Source organism: Nilaparvata lugens, chromosome 2, assembly GCF_014356525.2.
Source record: "Nilaparvata lugens isolate BPH chromosome 2, ASM1435652v1, whole genome shotgun sequence".
In the NCBI taxonomy this organism is placed as follows: domain Eukaryota; kingdom Metazoa; phylum Arthropoda; class Insecta; order Hemiptera; family Delphacidae; genus Nilaparvata; species Nilaparvata lugens.
In genome coordinates, this window is record NC_052505.1 from 29293790 (window position 1) to 29316412 (window position 22623).

At 33.6% G+C, this 22623-nt stretch overlaps 1 long non-coding RNA gene across 1 annotated transcript; it reads right to left on the bottom strand.

Moving 5' to 3' along the window:
* Positions 1 to 243: 243 nt before the first annotated feature.
* On the bottom strand, positions 244 to 3365 carry LOC120349846. The gene is made up of 4 exons (XR_005570453.1): positions 3251 to 3365; positions 2378 to 2605; positions 1626 to 1773; positions 244 to 460 (listed from the first exon to the last, which is right to left on the bottom strand). It is a non-coding gene; the product is annotated as an uncharacterized LOC120349846 (long non-coding RNA).
* Positions 3366 to 22623: the final 19258 nt, after the last annotated feature.

Genomic DNA, 22623 nt, shown 5'->3' on the forward strand with positions numbered 1-22623 from the left:
TGACAATTAATAATCCCTATTTATCGCGTTCTTACTTCTATGAAAGTTAGGATTGTATCTGCAACCTCCAATCTATATTTACACCAGACGCCACTGCTAGGTGTACAAATAACTATTGTAACAAGTAAATATTATAACAAGTAAATCATGAAAAAAGTTAGTAGTACTCATTGAACTTAATTTAAACTATTATTTATAGGCCTATTGTTATTACTTTTTAAAACATATTCAAGGTTCATGAAGTATGGCAAATATATGATGCAATTTTAGATGTTTAACTACAGCTACTACAAGCACCGTTTTTGTTTTGTTTTATGGCAAATATATGATGCAATTTTAGATGTTTAACTACAGCTACTACAAGAACCATTTTTGTTTTCCGGTTTGACGCATGCCTCAACCAATTTTTGTGGCCTCTTCAATCGTTTTTCGTGCTTCTGAAAACCCATCTTAACAGCTTCTGAAATGAAGATCAAATTGTTGTTAACTGCTGATTTTATTATAGTCAGAGTGATGTTAAATGGTGTTTTACAATTTTAGTTTTCAATCCCTTAAAACGATATTCAAGGCAACCACATTATCTCTTGCCAAGTGAACAAGCCCTACTGTTCACTGAATCACTAGTAGACCAATCAGGACTCATATATACCAGGCATTGGTCCTGGACCAATCGCGAGAATGTAAATATATACTTTATTCTGTCTACAAAAGAACGGTTTGAATATCATAATAATAATTATTGACAAGCAAAGTGAAGTCTAAGATTCAAGTCGACGATTTAGCATTTTTCTTTATGTTTATTGTTTGTTCCGCATTTACGGCTAAATGCGGCAATGGATTTTCATGAGATTGGCAGGAATATTATTTTTAACTATAAGTCGATGTATACACAAGGCTTTTTGAATTTTGCGTTTTAAGGATAATATGGTTTGGCTATAACTGCGAAAATCAGAATATCTATATTATCTTACTATATCTTAAATTCTTAATATAATGGAAACTAAAAATTTTATTTAAAACCATAGGTTAGGGGTTAGGCTTTTGCTTTCAAATCGCAATATGCTGGTATTATTCGAAATGTTTAGATAATGAAAAGCAAAAAGCTTGCATCTCAGAACATTTGTGTAATTTAGTTTTGCTGAACGTCACCTTAAAATTTTTTGGGGATGCGGTATTTTGACTATAGCTATAACTGCGCGATGTCTACTGTTCCCAGAAGTACTAGTAGTTTTGTTTTGGTAAAATATCAGCTGAAAGCCTGAAATATTGATTCAATATGACTACTCCTTCATGTAAAAAGAGCTAATTTTCAATTTTGGCAATCATTAAAAAAATATATTGAACAGAATGTGAAACTACCTCAAGACTTTTCAGCTGATAGTGTTTTCGAACCAAAATAATTCTTTGCTCACATTCACTCCATCGTTTTGGTAAAAAAAGTATAGTGAGCCACTACCTTCACTAGCTAGTGAGTGAGCCCCGGGCTGAAGAGCTCGCTAAAACACTGATATTGTCAGCTGTTCTATTGAAAGCAGTTGAAAGTCAAGATAAATAGCTCAAGTTGCATTGAGTTACGAATTGTATGCTACTAATAGTCGTTTGGACAACTAAACACATGCACTTACCCTCAAGGACTCTGGCACTTTGAAGAATTCAAAACTGTTTTTTCCCTTTCGCACCAAACCAGCTGTAGTCTTTGGCTAATTCATCACCAATAAGTCTTCTCGTCATGTCTTTTATGCTGTTTTCGCCAATTTTACTCAGGTAGTTGACCTGGAAAGTTAAAAACAAAAACCATATTAACAATGTAGTAAAACTCTTATTAACACTGCAAGCAAAGTCCAGCACAACTGTAGTAAATTTAAAATAACACATAAGAATAAGAGGTGTCCAATCTGAATGAAGTTGAGGATAAATAATACCGATAAATAGGTACTCAGCATTTCGAGTCAACATGCAATATGCTCTGCTGACCATTGGTTTGGATAATAGACTCAATTACATTTTTTATTTTCTAATTTTTAATAAAATCCACTATTCCAAATTCCTACTTATCCAAAGAAGTTTGGTCCCAATAAGCTTGGGATACCGAAACTACTGTATTGTCTCAATTTGTTTAAACAATTAAAAAAAAAACTTCTTTACTTTAACATAGTAACATCAAAAATAATTTTATTTTTTAATGGTTTTAACATCAGTATGTCCATAAGATTCAAGCATTTCTCCTGACAATAATAGCCTATATTATACAGTTTAGTTTGGAGAAACATCAACTTTAAAAAACTATATTGTTAAAAAATTGAACACCAGTTGCAGATTTACTTGTACATTAAACTGAAAATTGAAATCTGAAGTGTACCAACAAAGTATATCTTACCATGTTATTTTTGGAATGATTATCTCTCAGCCCCTCTTCTATTTTGAGCAGACTCTCCTCAGTCTTCATTGGCAATCGTGCCGGATCAAAGTTGATTTCATCATGCTGCTGGTTGACCAGGGGTCTGTATTTTGATTTTGAGATTTCAATATTGATTCCAACATGTCTCGGTTGCTGTTAGTAGTAGCTCTCAGAAGAGCTAATTGCTGAAGAACTTCTTTCTGAATTCTGGAACAAGTATTTATAATATTAAAACAAAATATTTAAAAAAAAAAAATGGGGATTATACTTTCACCAGTATTTACCCATTTTACCAGTGTTTTTAGAGGGTCCATAAAATGCTTTATGAAGAATAACTGTGTCGTGAATATATCAGTTTTAACCAAAAAATACTGAAAGGTTAGGTTCTATAGGTTGGCCTTGATTAGGTTGTGTACCATTGACAATGATACACAATTCAATTTTTTTATAGGCCTAATAATTTTATAAGTAACCGATTTTGTTTTGTCAATTTACTGTTCATGACATAGGCTAGCGTGATAAATTTTTAAAATCACACAGACTTAACCTAACCAACCTTAAAAAGACAGCGTATTATGCATTGATTAGCCAGGACTATAAGATTCATATTCTGAAAATCGAAAATGAAGATAACCTTCAAGAAGTTGTGGAAAAATAATAGGCCTATAACATTATACCTTATTTGCAACTTATTGATCAAATCACAGGTAACAAATTAACAGCCTCTACAGATACTGCATGATGAGAACTGAACAAAGAAATGACATAGCCTATTCTACATGATTGGCTCAGTCTATAATATTTATATTATAACAGTAACTTGAGGAGTAATGGAAAATATATTACACATACCTTTGCAATTTATGGATTCCACATTTTTAAAGAATTCTAGGATTCAACGTTTTCAAGATAGCCACACAGAAGTAAAGACTGAAGAAAGAAGTGCAAACAGCCAGCGAGCGAACACTTTCTCTTTCAACTTAAATAGATCAAAATGGCCATGGCGCAGAACCAGTGCTGCTACCACATATATTCTGCGCGCGCTATTAGCTCTAATTTAATATCACAAGATCAATATTATTATAGCTTCTCCATTTTTTCAAATAAAACATAAGAAAACTGGAATATAATATAGCCTACTAAGATTCTCACTATTATATATGATGAGTTAATTAGCTATTTCATACAAAGTATGGAAGAGTTGAAATTTTTTCCTTAAATCTCACAAAATCTTATTGCTTTCCATAGCATCACCAGGATTTTGTCTGATTAGAGTTGAATGAACAAAAAACAAGTAAAAATGTTTTTACTCAAAAACTATGGCTCTAATTGAAAAATATACGAAATAAAAAGTATTTGTAATGCAATTCTACATCTATAAAACTTACTCTTGTTATGAGTAAGTAATTTTTTGTTATATGATGCAAAAAATTTTCAAAGTCGTTTAGTGATAAGAGTTTTGAAAATTCATTACTCCTAAACTATTCTGAATCTAGCTTCCCCTCGTCCTAGAGTTGGAATTAAACTCAAAAATAGTCCCTATTTGTCAATTTCAGCCCTAATCCACGCTTGGAATTCGAGTTTAAAGATCATTTTCGCTAAATTTTGGAGGGTTGTTGTGAGTGCCAGGGGTGAAACATAAGGATGTGCTTCACAGACCTATTGGGGGTCATATAGGTCTGCATGTGTGCCAAGTTTCATCCGATCATATAAGGGGTGGAGAGTGACAGGCGCCGATGAAATTTATTGAAGAATATCATTAGTTGATACTAACATATTATATACTCAAATATAATGTAGTATATTTGATTGAAATAAATAATTGAAAAATAAAAATAAAGATGAAAATGAAAAGTCAAATTTTATACAAATAAATTAAAAAACCATGGTCATCCTTTGTATGATGTCCTATGGACAACTATCTGGGATTTGTTTTGGACCATCCAGATTGGATATGTGATGGACGTCCAGTGGTAGTCCACAATAGCCGTGGATCACATAGTATATCGGAAGCGGATCGGACATCCAGTGGATATGTGTGTCTGGGTAGTGTTAAGATACAGGATCAACTCATTCAAGTTTCTGAAAATGTAGGCCTAGTTACTGTTAACCTAATGAGATAGTAGAATTGAGTAAAGAAGTAGGTAGGGAGTTTCTTCATTGAAAGTCAACTATCAAGAAATACTATTGCTACATTGAAGGTTAGGAAACAGTAAACAAATCGAATGTTTCTATGGATCAGATTACTACATTGAAGGTTAGGAAAATATAAACAAAGTGAATATTTACATGAGACAGGTTTCTATGGAGGTTAGAATAATGTCAACAAAAGAATGTTGCTTTGAGTCAAGTTGATGAGTTCAACTTTCAACTGAGAATTGAAAGATGTATGCTATGCATTCTCAAGTGACATGACGAACTTTGTAGACAAAACTGCTTGGTTGAAATAAATGAACCCATGAATAAATCATGCTATGAAGAAAACAAAACGCAAAGTTTCCATTGATGTATTAGTATTCAAAGGTTGTTTCAAGTGCTTACTTACAAGATGATGACAATGAATCACATGATGAAAGGGTATTCCCCAACACACAATGATTAGGAATCCTGTGTTATGCCGGGATTCAGAATAGCATAATCGCTACACAGTGTATGGTAAGAGTCCATAATTGTGTCTTTTTCTTTCCTGTAGCCTATTTTCTTGGCCTTAATCTTTTCATTTTCGATTCTTTCCTGTCTTTGTGTATATTCAGTAAATTTCTTCTATGAAGCATATCTTAACCAATCTTGTCCATAGTCATTTAAATTTGTATTTTTTCTGAAATAATTTGGAAGTTAAAATAGTAGCTTATTTCCTAATCTTTAATTGTTGATAAAACTTAACTTTTCCAAAATCTATCCATTGTAGTGTAAATAATTGTTTGCTTGTGGTATATTTTTTCATCATGTATTACATATTTTAATCATGTCTATTTTTTTTCAGGTATCATATTAGGTAATTAGGTTTTTCAGAGCAAATTATGTCCCATGTTCTCATCTTTCATTGCATATCGTGCCATAAGCCATATGTAATTAGGTTATAGTTTCTTCTGGGCTTTTAACCCATTTTGCATTTTATTTTTTTTTGGCTGTCCAATACTTTGGATTTTTGGTAGACAAGTAGGTGTGATTTTTTTAGAGGTGTGGGCGTGAACCACATACGGCTGGACTCGATTATCTGACCTACTTGTTTGCGATATAAAAACCTTATGACTGCAACAACAAATGTTTGTAAAACTTTTGCATACTTTTGTTTTTGTGGTCCGATACTAGAGTCTGCTATCACATTGCCTTACAGACATCTAGGAACTTTCACCCAGTCACAATAGTCAACATATTTTTTTCCTTCACCAGTTGTTTTTTTGTGGGAGTGATAGCTCACAATTATAACAATTAGAGTCATACTTGGAATTTACAAAATTCCATAGTAGTATATTTTATTAAATATACTTCCTCATGAAAGTTCAGTACTGACATGTAGGATAGGCTCTAATTAATCTTTCTATTCTTTGTATTGTTTTAGGAAATTTATTTACCCAGTTTTCTTTTTCTCTTGTTTGTATTTTTTAGGGAACTTTTTTACCATTTTTCATCTTGATCATCTTTGTATCATAATCTTGAAATGTTTATACTTATTATACAGTCTTTAAAATTTAAATTATTTTAAAAATAATTGTTTAATTTAAAACGTTGTGTTATATTATCAATTGAAATGAGTTAAAGGCTAAAATTTTTCTAAAGTGTTTGTAATTGATTTTTTTTCAAATTTAAAACTGTTTGTTCTATAAATTTTGATATGATTGATTATCGTTTGAAATGGATGCTGGAGTGTATGTAGAATTTTTAGTGGGGTTTGTTGATTAGAATTTTGCTGGTATGTGATTGTTTTTTGAGATGGAAACCCATATTGCCTAAAGAAGGAATAACAGAGGTTATGACTTAGAGAGGCAGTAATGAGATAATATTTTGTGTTGATTACTAATGTTGATTGCCATAGATGCAAAATAATGATTAATAATGTTGATTGCCATAGATGCAAAATGATGATTACTTATGAATATTGTTTGCCTTTGAAGCAAAATATTATTGATGTTTTGAATGATTTCTTGTTTAATGATTGATAGTAAAGTTTTGTCATGAAATGTAGTTTGTGTTTAGAACATTGAAAAGTCGAAATAAACTATAGTATCCAACAAATGATGATTAACAATATTAAATAATTGCTTTTTATACAATTTTGAACAAAATTAAAACTAATAATTTTGAAACCCTGAATGATAAATCATAATGTGAAATGAACATGCTATAAATGAAATGTTATATTAAATAATAATGAAATGCAAATATATTATGAAATGATTGAATAGAAGACCAAATGTCTGAAATTATTGAAATATGTATTGAAATTAAATTTTTGTTGTGTTGTTATGATGTTTGTTTTTTACAATTTTGATAATGATACAGGGTGTTATGAAATTATATTTCTATTTTGAAGAATGGATTAAAATGTTGATATTTGAACAGTGAATAAATGAATGATTTTTTTTTAATTTATCATTGATATGTCCATATTCACAATTTATGTATTGCTGACTGTATAATAAGATGTTAACAAATTTCAATTTCATAGATACTTAAAATTAATTTTATGTGTATTAGATTGTATGGATAGCCTAATCAAGTTTTTTTCTTAGTTTATAAGCATTTTAAGACAACAGGTACAGCACAGACATTAACATTGAAATAGTTATCATGTGAATCTCGAAATCAGTAACAAGTGAACGCCATGAAGAGTGTTAAGAACATTTGGGTGATTTTCAAACTAGTGTGACATATCTACGCCTAAATCTACACTGCGGCCTAAACCAATAACTACGCTAATGTCAACACCAATAACTACGCCAAAATCTACGCCGATGCCTGTGCTGATGTCAATGCAAATATCTATGCCGATGCCTGCGCCGAAGCCAATATCTGCGCCAATGCTGATGCCAAAATCTGTGCCAATGCTGATGCCAACAACAAAAATCAATGCCAATGCCTGCGCCAATGCCAATAGCTACGCCAATGCCAAAATCTGCGCCAACGCTGATGTCAACAACAAAAATCAATGCCAATGCCTGCGCCAACGCTAATGCCAACAACAAAAATCAATGCCAATGCCTGCGCCAACACTAATAACTACGCCAAAATGCCAAAATCTGCGCCAATGCCAACAACAAAAATCAATGCCAATAGCTACGCCAATGCCTGCGCCAATGCCAATAGCTACGCCAATGCCAAAATCTGCGCCAATGCCAACAACAAAAATCAATGCAAATAGCTACACCAATGCCTGCGCCAATGCTGATGCCAACACCAAAATCAACGCCGATGCCTGTGCTGATGTCAATAGCTACGCCAATGCCAATAGCTACGCCAATGCCAATGCCTGCGCCAATGCCAATGCCTGCGCCAATGCCAATGCCTGCGCCAATGCCAATATCAACGCCGATGCCAAAGCCGACACCAAAGCATACGCAAATAGCAATGCCAATGCTTATTGCTGACTCTGTATCTCAAACTTCAACACTACTGCATTACCTGGAGGTAATTGCCATCCATGTTCACATTCACAACTTTGAATTCAGAAGAACAGTCACAGTATCATGAAAGAATTGATTCAAAAAAATCCTCTCCTAAATTATTCCTGTATGCCGAACTCTAAACCTTGAAAGATGAAAATATCAAAAAACCAAACTTTACCTAAATTAATCCTCACCTAAATAATCCTGTATGCAGCGTCTATCTCTTTTCCAAAAAACAAATTACATTGTCATTTCAAGCCTGAAATGTACATTGTATAATTACAAATATGATACAAAATTTATGTGACTCTGTATTGAATTTGGTATGCAGCAGTCGACTACAAGTATCAGCCCAACAATACGTGCATCCAGATCAGCCCAACACTTAACGTCGTCACATTGGAGTCACACTTAACTGAAAATCATACTGAGTGCCTTAACGGACTGTTTTCCAAAATGTGCATCAATAAAATCACCGCGTCAATAGTGAAAGAAACGAACATTTTTTGATTTCTTTATATTTAAGTTACTATAGAACTATAATCTAGAGAGAGTACCTATAATTCGAAACAGTTGATAACTGGCGACCAATTAATAATTCTGTCAGGTTGGCATTAAGTTGAGATTATTTCATTAGGTTGGCACCAAGTTGAATAATTATTGCTGCTCCAATCAGAGCTATTCCTGGGAGTATAGATGATTTTTATTTTTCATAAAACAAACATTTATGACGAGAGCTGCCTCTATCAATAATTGATCCTATTCTATCAAGACTAATTTTGTTTGTATATCCGACAGATCGCGAAAACTACTTAAACAATCTCGATGAAATTTTAATAATTCAGTATGATAATTATATGGAGGGTGTTTTTAAAACTTCAGTGTCCGTTGTGGAATCTGTTTGCAAAGAATGAGGAAATTCAGCCAAAATTTAACTTGGCGAAAGAAAGGGGCTATTTATTAAAGCGGCCAAATAGCTGTTGCTGCTTTTCCTAATGTAAAAATATTTTCCATAGAAGTAAGGCGCTTTTCACATGAATCAATTATTCCCAAACATTGATTGTTTAACCAAAGAAAATAGAAGGTAGCTTACGATAAAAATATTGGAGAACATGCATAACAGTTCGTTGATATTCACTTGAAACTGTCAGTATGTGAACAGGGGTATTTTAAAAAACTTTCTAAAATTTAACTTGGGCGAAAGAAAGGAGTTATTTATTGAAACGGACAAATAGCTGTTGTTGCTTTTCCTAATGTGAAAATATATTGTATAGAAGTAAGGCGCTTTTCCCATGAATCAATTATTTCCAAACATTGATTGTTTTACCAAAGAAAATATAAGGTAGCTTTCGATAAAAATATTGGAGAATATGTATAACAGTTCGTTGACTGTCAGTATTCCTCATTAATAGCATCAATGCTCCCCTTTCAAACAATCCTGACACATTGATGTGAATCTTACCATAATCTGGTTACTTTAGATCAGATGAAGAAAATAATGTTGATGATCGCTACTGTTTCAATTTCAATCATGTTTGACATTTCTGCTTTTGATGCCAGCTGTTATTATTATGTAAAATAAGTTCTCATTGAATGAAATCATAATCATTGAAGTCAATAATTATACTAAGAAAGCGATTTGTTTGAATATGTGTGTTTGTGGATATATGTATCTATGTGAGACAGATCTCAAAAACGGCTCTAACGATTTTGATTGAATCAGGAATATATTGTGCTTGCAACAAAAAACATTATTTTGGAACAGGTCTCAACTCTGGGATAATTCGTTGAACTACCAAGAGAAAGGATTATTGGTCCCTCAATTAGCAAGCTGTTCAGAAAAAAGTTTTCCATAGTCTGTTGAAAACGTAAGAAAGTGTGAGCAGATAAAAAACATTATAATAGCTATAGTTGAGTTACCAAATTTGGCGACCTTATTTTAAAACATTGCAGTATTCATGGAACATCTGGAAGAATAGGTTCAGAAAGTGACCGGATGATAGCAAAAGAAATTTAAAATCGATCTCTCCAAACATATGTTAGTTGAATGTAATGTTCATTGTCAGGTGATAGAAATGCAACTAATTTCTTCAGCTTCTGTTGTATTGGTTCCTCTGTTGCTCTATGTTTGTACGCAGCCATGGCCTTGAGAGAGACAGTTGCACTGTCTGTTAATTCATAATCCAGACTAAATACCACGAGAACCCTCTATAAAAAAAAACCCCACTCTAATTAATTCTCATGAAATTTAATCTTGATTGAAATTGGACATGCTTTTGTGCTACTGAGCCTGATATTTTCATGTTTCAAAATCAGCTAAAAACTAAATCGAAAAAACATAATATTCCATCAGCTGCTCCGATTTCCTTTCATGATTTTATTATGACACAAGACATACCTATTGATATTGATAGATCATAAGTTAATTCTAAAGTTGTCAATTTAGATAGAAATTAAATTGAGTTACATGTTAGTTTAAATACAAATTGTCATCCCTAAGCTTCTGGTTTCAAGCTAAGATCAAAGAAAGAAATCATAATAATGATAGTCAATAATCAAAGCGGTTGAATAAACTCTATTCAGATTTATGCAAATTCACATTAAAATGATCCCACTTTAATATTTATGATTGTAGAGTTTGGGACATGTGGAATCAGCCACATGTTATACTATTATGAATGGACTCTTATGTATGGATGGACTTCCATGGAAGAAAGAATCAGTGTATTGGCTGCTTTTACACTTTTGGATGAGTGAAACGAAAAGTAAGTGACATGCTATGCCAAAAATTCCAGAATAAGCAAGAGATCCATGGATACCAGAGTCATTAAATTCCGAATCAACCTAATTTGGAATTTAATCTTCTATTGCCAAAGCAAAAATAACATGATCACTGCTAATTTGATAACTGTCAACGGGAAATATTAATTGCCAATGAATAAAGTCGAGGGCGACTCTTAAGCCTTGCCCCATATCCTACAAAATTTGCTGCAATTTTTCAATCATTTGAATGATTTGACACAATAATTCTCATGCCAAGTTGTGGCCTAATCTCAAAAATGATTATAACAATTTTGGTAGGATTTAGATTATAGATGTTTCACAAAAATAATTTTATCTTTTAATTCCCGTAGCGAAGCACGGGTGCCCTGCTAGTTTTGTATATGATTGAACATTTATTATCCACAAATTGAAAAAAGTATAGCTTGATGGATCAGCCTTCTTTGATATTACCATAGTAAGATTGACTGTCAGCATTAGTTCAAATTAGAAGTACTGATGTTATTTGCAACAAATTCTGACAGTTTGAAGAGAATCCAAATACAATATTATATGAATCTAGCTAAATTTGAATACAGTGATAAGATTTTAGAGTATGAAAATTAAGCTCTTTAAAGCTCCAGTTTTTTTCACTATAAATTTAAATTCTCTAAAAAAATGTGGATACACGCCAGTGAATGGCAATGTTCATTATAAAGGAAAAAACATTAATTACCATACAACCATAATAAGCCCTGATTTCCAATTAATTTCTTCTCTGCTATGCAGAAAAAAATACCATTGATTCTTGAGATTAATCACACATCATTTTTTACTATGCCAATGTGTGAAATCCCATGTGAAGCAGTTGTGACATTCAGTAGAAAATATAATTCCATTGATTTTTATGAGGGTACTCGTATAAGAACTGATATGGTATTTTTTTTTACTGCTGGGTTACCTGCAGCGTATCACATGTCCTGCCAGCTCATCAATCCTAAAGTTCTGTCCTTCGATCAGCACTTTACATTTATGACAAACGTTAGTTCTCGAGAAATGTATATCGTCCCAGTGCTGAATGTTGTTACAACCAGAATTAGGAAAGTCTTCCAGAATTTCAGTCACAATGTCTCGTTTTTTGATTCTGTGATCGGAGAGAGGGCCAGCTATTGAATGAGAAATGATCACAGAAAACGTCACGCATATTCCCATGACGTGAATCCTTCCTATCTGTGAATTAAATAGACGAATAAATAAATGGCAAGATGTGAAAGAGTGAAGATCCAAAATCTGTTAATAACGTAAAGCGAAACCTGATACAAAAACTTACTATACAAAGTGTTTACGAACTCCCTACTAATTCTCTAGGGCAGCGGTTCTCAACTGGTGGTCCGCGGACCCCTGGGGGTCCGCGACTTATAAACCGAATTCTAGAAAAAGTACGGTATAATTGAAATTGAACAGAGATAAGCTTCGTATTTTTCTCATCGATACTAAGTACGCAAATTTCCTCACAGACTTTTCATGGCTCTGCTCAGTTGCTTATCTAGCTGATGTTTTTCAATATTTGAATGGGCTGGATCAAAGTTTGCAAGGGAAAAATGTTGACATTTTTAAAGTGGAAGATAAAATTAGTGCTATGGTGAAAAAGTACCGAACGTTGGTAGAAAACAAGTTATCTTTTTTGAATTTCTTTGAAGCAATTCGTGGAGGCTTCCGAGGAAAATTTGATCAAATAAAGAGCGAAATAGCAGAACATTTACGCAGCTTAGCAATCAGTTTTAGGGAGTATTTTCCAGAAACTGACCCAGATGATAATTGGGTTAAAAATCTCTTCTGCTGTTCTGTCAAGATATAGGTGAGATTCACGGGCTCACGGAAAACGAACAAGATCAACTTGTTGATTTATCCAGCTTTAGTGAAATGAAAAACCAATTTGATAGTAACTAGATTTTGGTAGACTTTTGGGCAACAACACGAAATAACTATAAGAGCTTGGAGAAAAGGCATTAAGGTTAATCCTTCACTTTGCAACGACTTGCCATTGTGAACAAGCATTTTTCCAGCAATGTGTTTTATGAAAAACAAGTTTAGAAATCGACTCGACATGCGGTCATATTTTAGAGTGAATGTGTCAAGTATGGAGCCTGAAATTAACCTTTTATGGTGGAACATTTAGTTTTAATCTTACTATTTGATTTGACTCTCGACCCTAGCGCCTATGCGATTTATGTTGAAACATACAGTTCCAATCAGGCCCGGCCCCAGGGGTGGGCGGACCGGGCGGCCGCACAGGGCGTCAGATTTTTGGGGGCGGCAAATTTTAAGGAACGGAATATTGTTAAATGCAAATAAATTATAAATTCAATGTGAATAGAAAAATTTTATAAAAAGCTTTTCCAAACTCAAGCTAATGAAGACATATATTTAAGATCAACAATGTCCCAGGAACGTCTGAGTGGTCTAGCGAACATAAAATAGCTCAGTCCCTAGATCTTGAAGAACTGGAGAAGTAATTTTTCTATGCAAAGGTCAGACGAGTTCTACTTAATTGAACAAGTGTGTTGAACAAACTCGTGTTGTAGCAATATTGTAGTTTTGATTACTTAGCAAGTTGAATAGGCCCAATACCGTGTTGCAGTCTCTTGATTTGGAACTACCGTCTTAATTATGTTTTCTTATTGTGTACTGTATCTGTTCCGAACATAAAAATAGTTTAATCAGATATTTTGTGTTACTGTTCTAGTCCAGTCAATTAAAGATTATAGAAAGAAAAGTTTGGAACACAATTTTCAACTCCACAGCCACAGCTCTTTTAAGGATAGTAAGAGGATTAACATATCAAAAGTCCCACCCCTACCTAATGTGCTTAAGGAGTGGAAGTGGTTTGAAAGTACCATTTTTTCATTTTTCTCATATATCTAGGAAACTATGCATCTTATGAACATTTGTACTTCGTACAGAATTGAAGCTCACAAAATTACCAACAAGTTTTGTTCTCTACACTTTTTTCATATCTCTTATAGTTTCTGAGATATCCGCTCTTGAAGGTGAGACATTTTTTGAAAAAACACTTCTGCCTCCAATTTTTTCATCTTTTCGGCCTTATAATTTTTGAACGATTGATGAGAAAAATCCTTGCTGATTATAAGCTGACGGAGCATCTAATTATCTTCAATTTGATTTATATGTTCACTATTTACGCATTTCCCTACGACTGTTGCAGCAGTTTTAGTGTTGAGAGTGAAATTTTCTGTTCAGCAACAATAGATCAGTTGACAATGAAATTTGAAGGGAATGTTTGGAACTCAATTTTAGACTTTGCAGCTCTGTTGACACTAGTTTGGAGGTGAGCATATCAAAAATCCCAACCCCCACATCATGTGCTAAAGGGATGAGGGTGGTTTGAAAGTTGCATTTTCCACTTTTACTTACATGCTTATATCTTGGAAACAATGAGTTCTATTGACATAATCATCCACATAAAAATGAAGCTCAATGAATTTCCTACAAGTTTTGTTTTGTAGAGGTAAATATGATACTAACTTTTCGAGATATATATGTTCTAAAGTGATTCATTCTCAAAAACCCAGTTTTTCTTCCATTTTTCGCTCTTTCAAGTCTTTTAACTTCTCAACAATTGATGAAAAAAGAATGTGCTAATTACGAGATTTTAGAGCATTAAATCATCTTCCATTTCATGTATAATTCGACTATTCCAAGCATTCCTATACGACTGTTGCAGTAGTTTTAGTTTTAAATGTCTTGTTTTGGTAGGAAGTTTAGAAACACCCCCCTGTGTTCAGTTCCGCAGACGTTCCAATACGTCTGGTACCAATAAGTTACAGGTACTCAATATGGATGTTCATACTGAAGCACACTCAAATTTATGATCACAGTCATCACAGAATAGTGTGATATTCGAAAAAAGTCACTTGTTGCAAATCTTGATATTTGACTCTCAAACCTAAAACTGCTGGAACAGTCATAATTATGGGAATGCGTGAAATACTCGAATTATACATGAAATGAATGATAATTTAATGCTCTACAATCTCGTAGTAAGCACATTCTTTTTCCATCAATTGTTGGAACGTTATAAGAATTGAAAGAGCGAAAAATGGAAAAAACTGGGTTTTTGAAAATGCATCACTTTAGAACATATATATCTCAAAAAGTATCAGATTTATCGAAATCCTCTACCAAACAAAACTATCACTCTCAACACTAAAACTGCTGCAACAGTCGTAGGGAAATGCGTAAAATAGTGAACATATAAATCAAATTGAAGATAATTAGATGCTCCTTCAGCTTATAATCAGCAAGGATTTTTCTCATCAATCGTTCAAAAATTATAAGGCCGAAAAGATGAAAAAATTGGAGGCAGAAGTGTTTTTTCAAAAAATGTCTCACCTTCAAGAGCGGATATCTCAGAAACTATAAGAGATATGGAAAAAGTGTAGAGAACAAAACTTGTTGGTAATTTTGTGAGCTTCAATTCTGTACGAAGTACAAATGTTCATAAGATGCATAGTTTCCTAGATATATGAGAAAAATGGAAAAATTGTACTTTCAAACCACCCCCACCCCTTTGGCACATGAGGTAAGGGTGAGGACTTTTGATATGTTAATCCTCCTACTATCCTTAAAAGAGCTGTAGAGTTGAAAATTGTGTTCCAAAATTTTCCCTCCATACCTTTATTTGAACATTATTCCTCAATATTTATATTTGTCAAATATTTGTTTAAATGTCATTTTTAACTTGAAAAGCTGATAACCTTCGGGCAAATTTTTAAGTAAACAATTATTAGACGGGATACCTGGTGGTGGGGGGCGGCGTTTGCCGATTTCGCCCAGGGCGGCAAAGTCCCTGGGGCCGTGCCTGGTTCCAATCTTATTACTTGATTTGACACTTGGCCCATAGCGCCACAGTTTTGTATATTGAAACACTTCTTTAATCATTTTACCCTTCCCTGACACCTATGTTTTGTTATATTCAAACATACAATTTCAATATCTACTATTTAGACCTAGCATCCATAACTTTTTGTTCAAGTTCCTGTTCTAATATTGCTGTTCAACTTATGTTCATGTTCTTTGCTAAAATTGTCATATTCAATTTCAATTAAAACTAGCACCCATCTTAATAAGACATATTTTTAGTGGATTCAATTTAGCCTTTATGCATTCTAAGTTTGAATTATTTTAGCCTTTGTTTTCAGACATTGTATTCTCAATATTATAATTATTTTAAGATCAAGTTTGTTATAAATTGCCCTGGTGCATATGTTCTTAAAACTCATTATTAAATTACTTCTGTTGACGTGCCTATTATATCAAAATTATTATCCTTTTGAAGACTTAAATGATTTACAATAAATTTCAGTACAATTATCTTTTACCAGCATTTGACTTGATTATTTTACAATATTTGAATTGTCTTGCTATAGTTGTCATCTTACAGCTATTCTCAATTGCCCATGCACTCAACTACTGATCGCAAGAGCTGGTCCTCCATCTGCCATTGGAACGATTATGTGGTGCTGTTCAACTAATGTTAGTCATCCACTGCTCTTATCTTGAAACACACCATATAATTGTTTGGTTGTCCGGACCGGATTTACACTAGCAGCCTGTGAGTTCATCAGTCAGATGACCCCTATAAAATCTTATTTTGCAACTTATAGGTATTTCATAATCAGGATAAATATTACATCTTTGTACAAAACTTAGTTTGTAAGTCACCTTACATTACACTGCACTTATATATTTTGTACTTTTTGTATGTTCCATGTATCTACAATTGTACCACTCCTACCTGGAGTCTTATCTGATGGATCATCACTCCTGATCCAGCTCAACTTCTTGGTTAGCAGCCCATATCTCATCTGCCAACCTGTCAACTGCAGATGTACAACTTCCAAGCTAGCTAACCAGATTGTAAATAGGATTTTGTGTGTCATTGAATCTATCATGGGTCCTATACCCAAAACTAATATCCTCATGCAGAGGAATGTCATTGTTAAAGAGCTACAAAGGCTCTATGACAAATATTTTACTTTCACAATTGAAAGTGTTGTTGACTATGAGCAAATTCTAGTTGTAAAAACCAAGGTTTCAAATCTTGCTCTCAAATATGACGAGATTTTTTTTCAACTTGATCCTGAGGATTTGGCCCAGGATGAAACTGATGAAGCTCAAGAAGAGCATTCTGTTATTGATGAAAAATTTTCAATTTTGACAGCTCAACTCAACTTGATTACTGGGAATTTTTTTAATTCACCAGGAACAAGCAGCATGTAATGATTTCAATTTATATTGTCGACCAGTCACCCTGAGGGGTTATTTCATGTATTCAAATTTACAGAATATTTCTATTTAAAATCATTTTGTTGGCATCATATTTTTCTTATGTCAACTAGGATCAACTACATTTTATTCTTGTTCATGTGATTTGATAGTTTGTGATTCATACTTTGATGTCAGTTATTTTACTGGTTTTACCTTTGGTATATTCTTTAATGCTGATTAAAGTTTGTATTTCACTAACCTACTTTCTCATTTAGCATTTCACCTTAGCCTACATTTTGTTGATTAGTTTTAATACTGAGTTACCTAAAACTGTTTTGCATTCATTCCAGTGCACAGGTTTTTGAATGCACAATGGTTCTTCCACTCATGTGGAATTTCAGTCAGGTGTCATATCAGTCAAGACACATTGTTTCTCTTTTTTCAGAATTTTATTTATTCTCTTCTATTTATACAGTCCACTCTATTCTAAGACTAAATTTCAGAACCGATACCCAAATATTTTTGTGACATCCATCAACAAAGTTTATTATCAGTTTGCTCATCTGGTGGTCTAATTAGTATAATTCCATTTATCTAGAAACACTCTGAAGAAGGCCAGAGATGTTGAGTCTGTCACCACTCTGTCATTGAGTGAATGAGTGGAAAAAGTTAAAACTGAATTATCCATAAATATTTTTAATGTCACTTTTGAACAAATTAATCACGACATAGCAGTCAGGTATTTATAAATAAAAGCTATTTGCTTCTTCGTGAGCACTTTCGGACTTACAAATGTGAGTAGAAGCTAATAGCTTTTATTTATAAAAAATGATGGCTATATGTCGTAATATAAGTTGTTCAAAAGTGAACATTAACTGCAAGCACTTCCTAATGGAAACAAACATTGAAGAGTATTTTTAATGTGATATTGACCTTGCCTGCCAACAAGGCTAATATACAAGGTAAATATGGATTTAAAGTTACAATTCATAAAATTTAATTCATAAAAAATGAAGTACCTATAATTCAATTTTCTTTTAAATGCTTTGCCTTTAAATATGCAGTAAATCAGTGATTAAAGCCAGTTATTGCACCTTTTTAGCAATTACAATTTTCAAGCTATAGTTATAGTTTACAAAGATTAATTGTTTTAAACTTCATTAGACTTAGGCTTATTTGCTGCCCAGTTGATAAATTGTCCCTACTATAGTTAAAATATATACATGTAGTAATATCAGCTAATGAAGCTTTTGAGCAGTTTCATCTACAAGTAGCAATTGCTTCAGCTCTGATATTCTCACTCAAATTCTGAGAAATACCTATATAACTCAGGAAAAACTGGTCCAACTCAAACTGAACAGTAACTAACTTTATTATTGACTTTGTACAAATAAAGTTTATTTGGATTATGATTATGATTAAATTGTAGGAGAGGCGACTGATATCCTCTTGAAGAATTACTTTAATTTATGATGATACGCAATTTCTTAATATTGTCTATCTTCTCATCGCAAATAGATAATAAAACTAGAAATAGAACATTTTACTTCTCTTGTCTCATCTACAACCATTGATAAGAAGACTGCTTTCCAAGGAAAGCTCTGGGTTATTCAGATTTTTTCTATAAAATGAACACTTTCTTCATATTGCAATCATTCTGCTCTGTTAAAGACCATCATTAACCAGCATCTGGCAGTGGATTCAATTGTTCTATAGGTAGTTTTATGAAAAATAATAACCGATTATATCACTTGAAAACTGTTCATCTAAGGATATGACTCTTTCTACAATACAATAAGCCTATTCTATTTCAAAATCATATTAATGCATATAGCCTACTGTAAACTATTTTTCAGGACACAAGCCACAGTGAGAGAGTCGGTGATGCAACAACCATTGCAGAAAGTGAAACTGTCAATCCTGCTGTAGAGAATGACACTGCACTGTTTGATGAGGCAAGTAATCAATCTAATGATTCCTCTTACCTCAGGTAAATATTTTCTTACAAATGAATTATTCAGTAAAGGATAAGAATATTGATGCTACTCTTCTTATTTTTCAAATTTGACACTTTCCTTGTAATAGAAACTATCACACATTCTTGGTGTAGTTCAGGGGTGCTCAATCTTTTAGTAGATTGGACCACTTGTAATTTTCGACTGAATAGTGGCGCGCCGCAAGGTTTATAACCTACCAAACTGTATGGTAAATTGAAATTTAAAAAAAATAATTATCTGTCCCTACCTCAATAGCTACCTAATGAGAAGTTATCTAATAATCTCAAATTATTCAAACCTAGAGAATTGTAAGGGTGCTATGCCTAAAATAAATTAATATTCAAGTTGTCTGGAAACGGTTGGAGAAGTGTTTCATTGACCTTCTCATCACTACAAGAGATAAAGACAAAATTTAATTCTATTCAAGAAAAATGAAATGCTCAACTCAACAAATTGGGCTAATTCAAGAAAACGAACGAATTTTTGTTTGCAGTATCATTGAGACTTTTGAAAGAAACATTGCATACAGGGCCGAAGGCAGCAAAAACGCTGCCCGCGGGTTATGCACCCCTCCGGAATGGGCAGTTGAATCTTTATATCTCAGTCCGATTTTTAAAATATTTGTATCTAATTCCATTGGAATGAAGAGTTATATACTTAAAGAGAATGCATTTTCTTTAAATTAATAACTGCAGATGAATTTGATTTCAAAACAATATCTATACTTACTACATTATTTTTTCTCAGTCCACATAATTATACTGAAGTGAGACTCACGTTATAGAGTCAGCACTTGATTAACATTTTATGTAGCTATCCTTGTCTATCATTACACAAAGTAGATAGCCTAGCTCTATCCTTTTTTGCACCGCACTATTGTGAGATCATTTTTTGGCTATTAAGAAATATAATAAACTACCAAAATATTTTATCTCAATTATGAGAACTCAACATTGAATTATAAGAAAATATTTTTGATCATTATTTAAAAGAGTCAACAATAATTAATCCAGAGGATACATCGGTGAAATAAGTGAACTCTTCATTTGTAGAGCTTTAATCAAATAAAATTGAACATGACTTTCTACTAGTAACGGATCAACAACATTTGATATTTATGAATGAATCAATGACAACGAAAACATATGGTTTATCATATCATTCTACCCGGCTAGATTTTCGTGTTATCTTAGGGGCAAGATGACGGAGTGACACAGTGGACTAATGTCCATCAGGGCGACGAATGTGAGCATACTCTGGGTTTGCCTCAATCAATTCAACTTCTTCTACTGATGAATCTTGCTTTGAATTTCGGTTCATTTTCTTCAGCCAAACTGGTCCTGGGCTCATTAGCCAAGATGGTAGTGACTGTCCATTTGTTGAGGATCTCATGTGTAGGAACATTCGTTCATGAGGGGTGCAATTTGTTGTAGTACACAAAAGAGATCGAATAGAGTGAAGTGCATCAGGCAACACTTCCTCCCATCGATTTGAATCAAGTCCTCGTGATCTTAGAGCTAGTGTTATTGCTTTCCATATAATTCCATTATATCGCTCAACTTGACCATTCCCTCTCGGATTGTAAGGCGTTGATCTACTAGTTGCTATCCCTTTTGAGCCAAGAAAGCTCTTCAACTCAGTTGACATGAAGGATGTTCCTCTGTCTGTGTGAATATAGCTTGGAAGGCCAAACATTGATATTAATGAGACCAGGCAATTTATGACTGTTCTCGCAGTCATGTCTGGACAAGGAAATACAAAAGGGAATCTTGAGTACTCATCAACCATCACCAGTAGGTATTTATTTCTTGTTTTTGATTGTACGGGTCCTTTGAAGTCCATATTAATTCGTTCAAAAGGTTTTGTTGCCTTTATGAGATTTCCTTTTGTCTTCATATACTGTGGTTTTATTTCAGAGCAAATTGCACAATTGGAGCAAATTTTCCTTACATCATCTACAGTATAGGGGAGATTTTTCATTCTGAGCCAGTGGTAGAAACGAGTTACACCAGGGTGACAAAGTTCATCATGGTATTTTGCCAAAGCTGAGTTCAATGTTGAACAACCAGCTGTAATACATATACGAGAGAGTGCATCAGCTGGTGCATTTTCTTTTCCAGGTCTGTAGACTATGTTGAATTTGTATTCAGATAATTCTAGGCGCCACCTTTGTATCTTTTCATTTTTTATTTTTCTATTGTGTTGAGTGCCAAACATGAATGTGACTGATTTTTGGTCAGTGATCAAAGTGAATTGTTTTCGTAGTAAATAGTGTCTCCATTTTCTTATAGACTCCACAATGGCATAGGCTTCTTTCTCAACAGCTGAATGCTTGGTTTCACTTTGGGACAAAGTTCGTGAGAAAAAGGCTACTGGTCGAGAATTTTGTGTTAATGTTGCACCAATTGCAAAATCTGATGCATCTGTCTCAATTATGAATGGTACATTTTCATCAACAAAGAGCAGTACCGCGGAAGCAATTTCATTTTTCAACAATTCCAAAGTTTCCATCTGATCTTGAGATAGAGGGAATTTCTGTATGTGGACAAGGGGGTGAATCTTTTGAGAAAAGTTTTTAATCCATCGGGAGTAATGAGCCAGTAATCCCATGAGTCGTTTCATTTCTTTAGCATTTCTTGGGGGTGGAAAGTTCATGAGTGGTGCAAGGCGTTCTGGGTCAGGTTTAATTTCTCCATGTTTTATCTCATACCCAAGGAACTTCAATGATTTTTTTGAAAATTTACATTTTTCTTCATTTATAGTCAAGCCATACAATTCAATTACTTGTTGAAATTTCTTAAGATTTCTGTCATGTTCTTCTTGATCTGAACCGCAAATGACAACATCATCCAAATAGGCAAAGCAGTCGTTCAAATTCTCTCTTTCTATAAGTCCGTTTATTGTACGTTGGAAGGCAGCTACTCCATTGGTTACTCCGAATGGTATTCGTTTGAACTGATAAAGTTTTCGGCCTACTTCAAAGGCAGTGTAATGTCGTTCATTCTCAAGAATCGGTATTTGATGGTAAGCTGACTTGAAATCTACAGTACTAAAAAAGTTGTACTTGGCAATTGTGTTTACAAGATCTTCGATCAATGGGAGAGGGTATGCGTCTAAATTTGTGAATTTATTAATAGTCTGTGAATAGTCTATGACCATTCGTTTCTTTTGTCCATTGGTTACAATGAAAGGCTGGGCACGCCAACTGGACTGGCTTTCCTCAATTATTCCTTCTGTAAGGAGGTGATTGACCTCATTCTTCATGAATTCATAGTCATCTTGTGGGTGTCTTCTGGATCGGGTAGTTATTGGGTGGCAATCGGGAGTCAAGTCATTGAAAAGGGAACATGGTTTTATCATGGCCTCCACCAAGAGGCAATCTTTCAAGGGTGGTGTGGATGTAGAATTATTATCTATTACAAGAGGCTGTTTATTACCATTGAATGCTAAACTTATTGTAGAGTGATTCATCAAAAAATCGTGACCAAGTATCACATTGCAACAGCATTCTTTTAATACCAAGAGTTTAATATTGTTGTATTCATTTCCTTTGTACACAATATTGCTATAA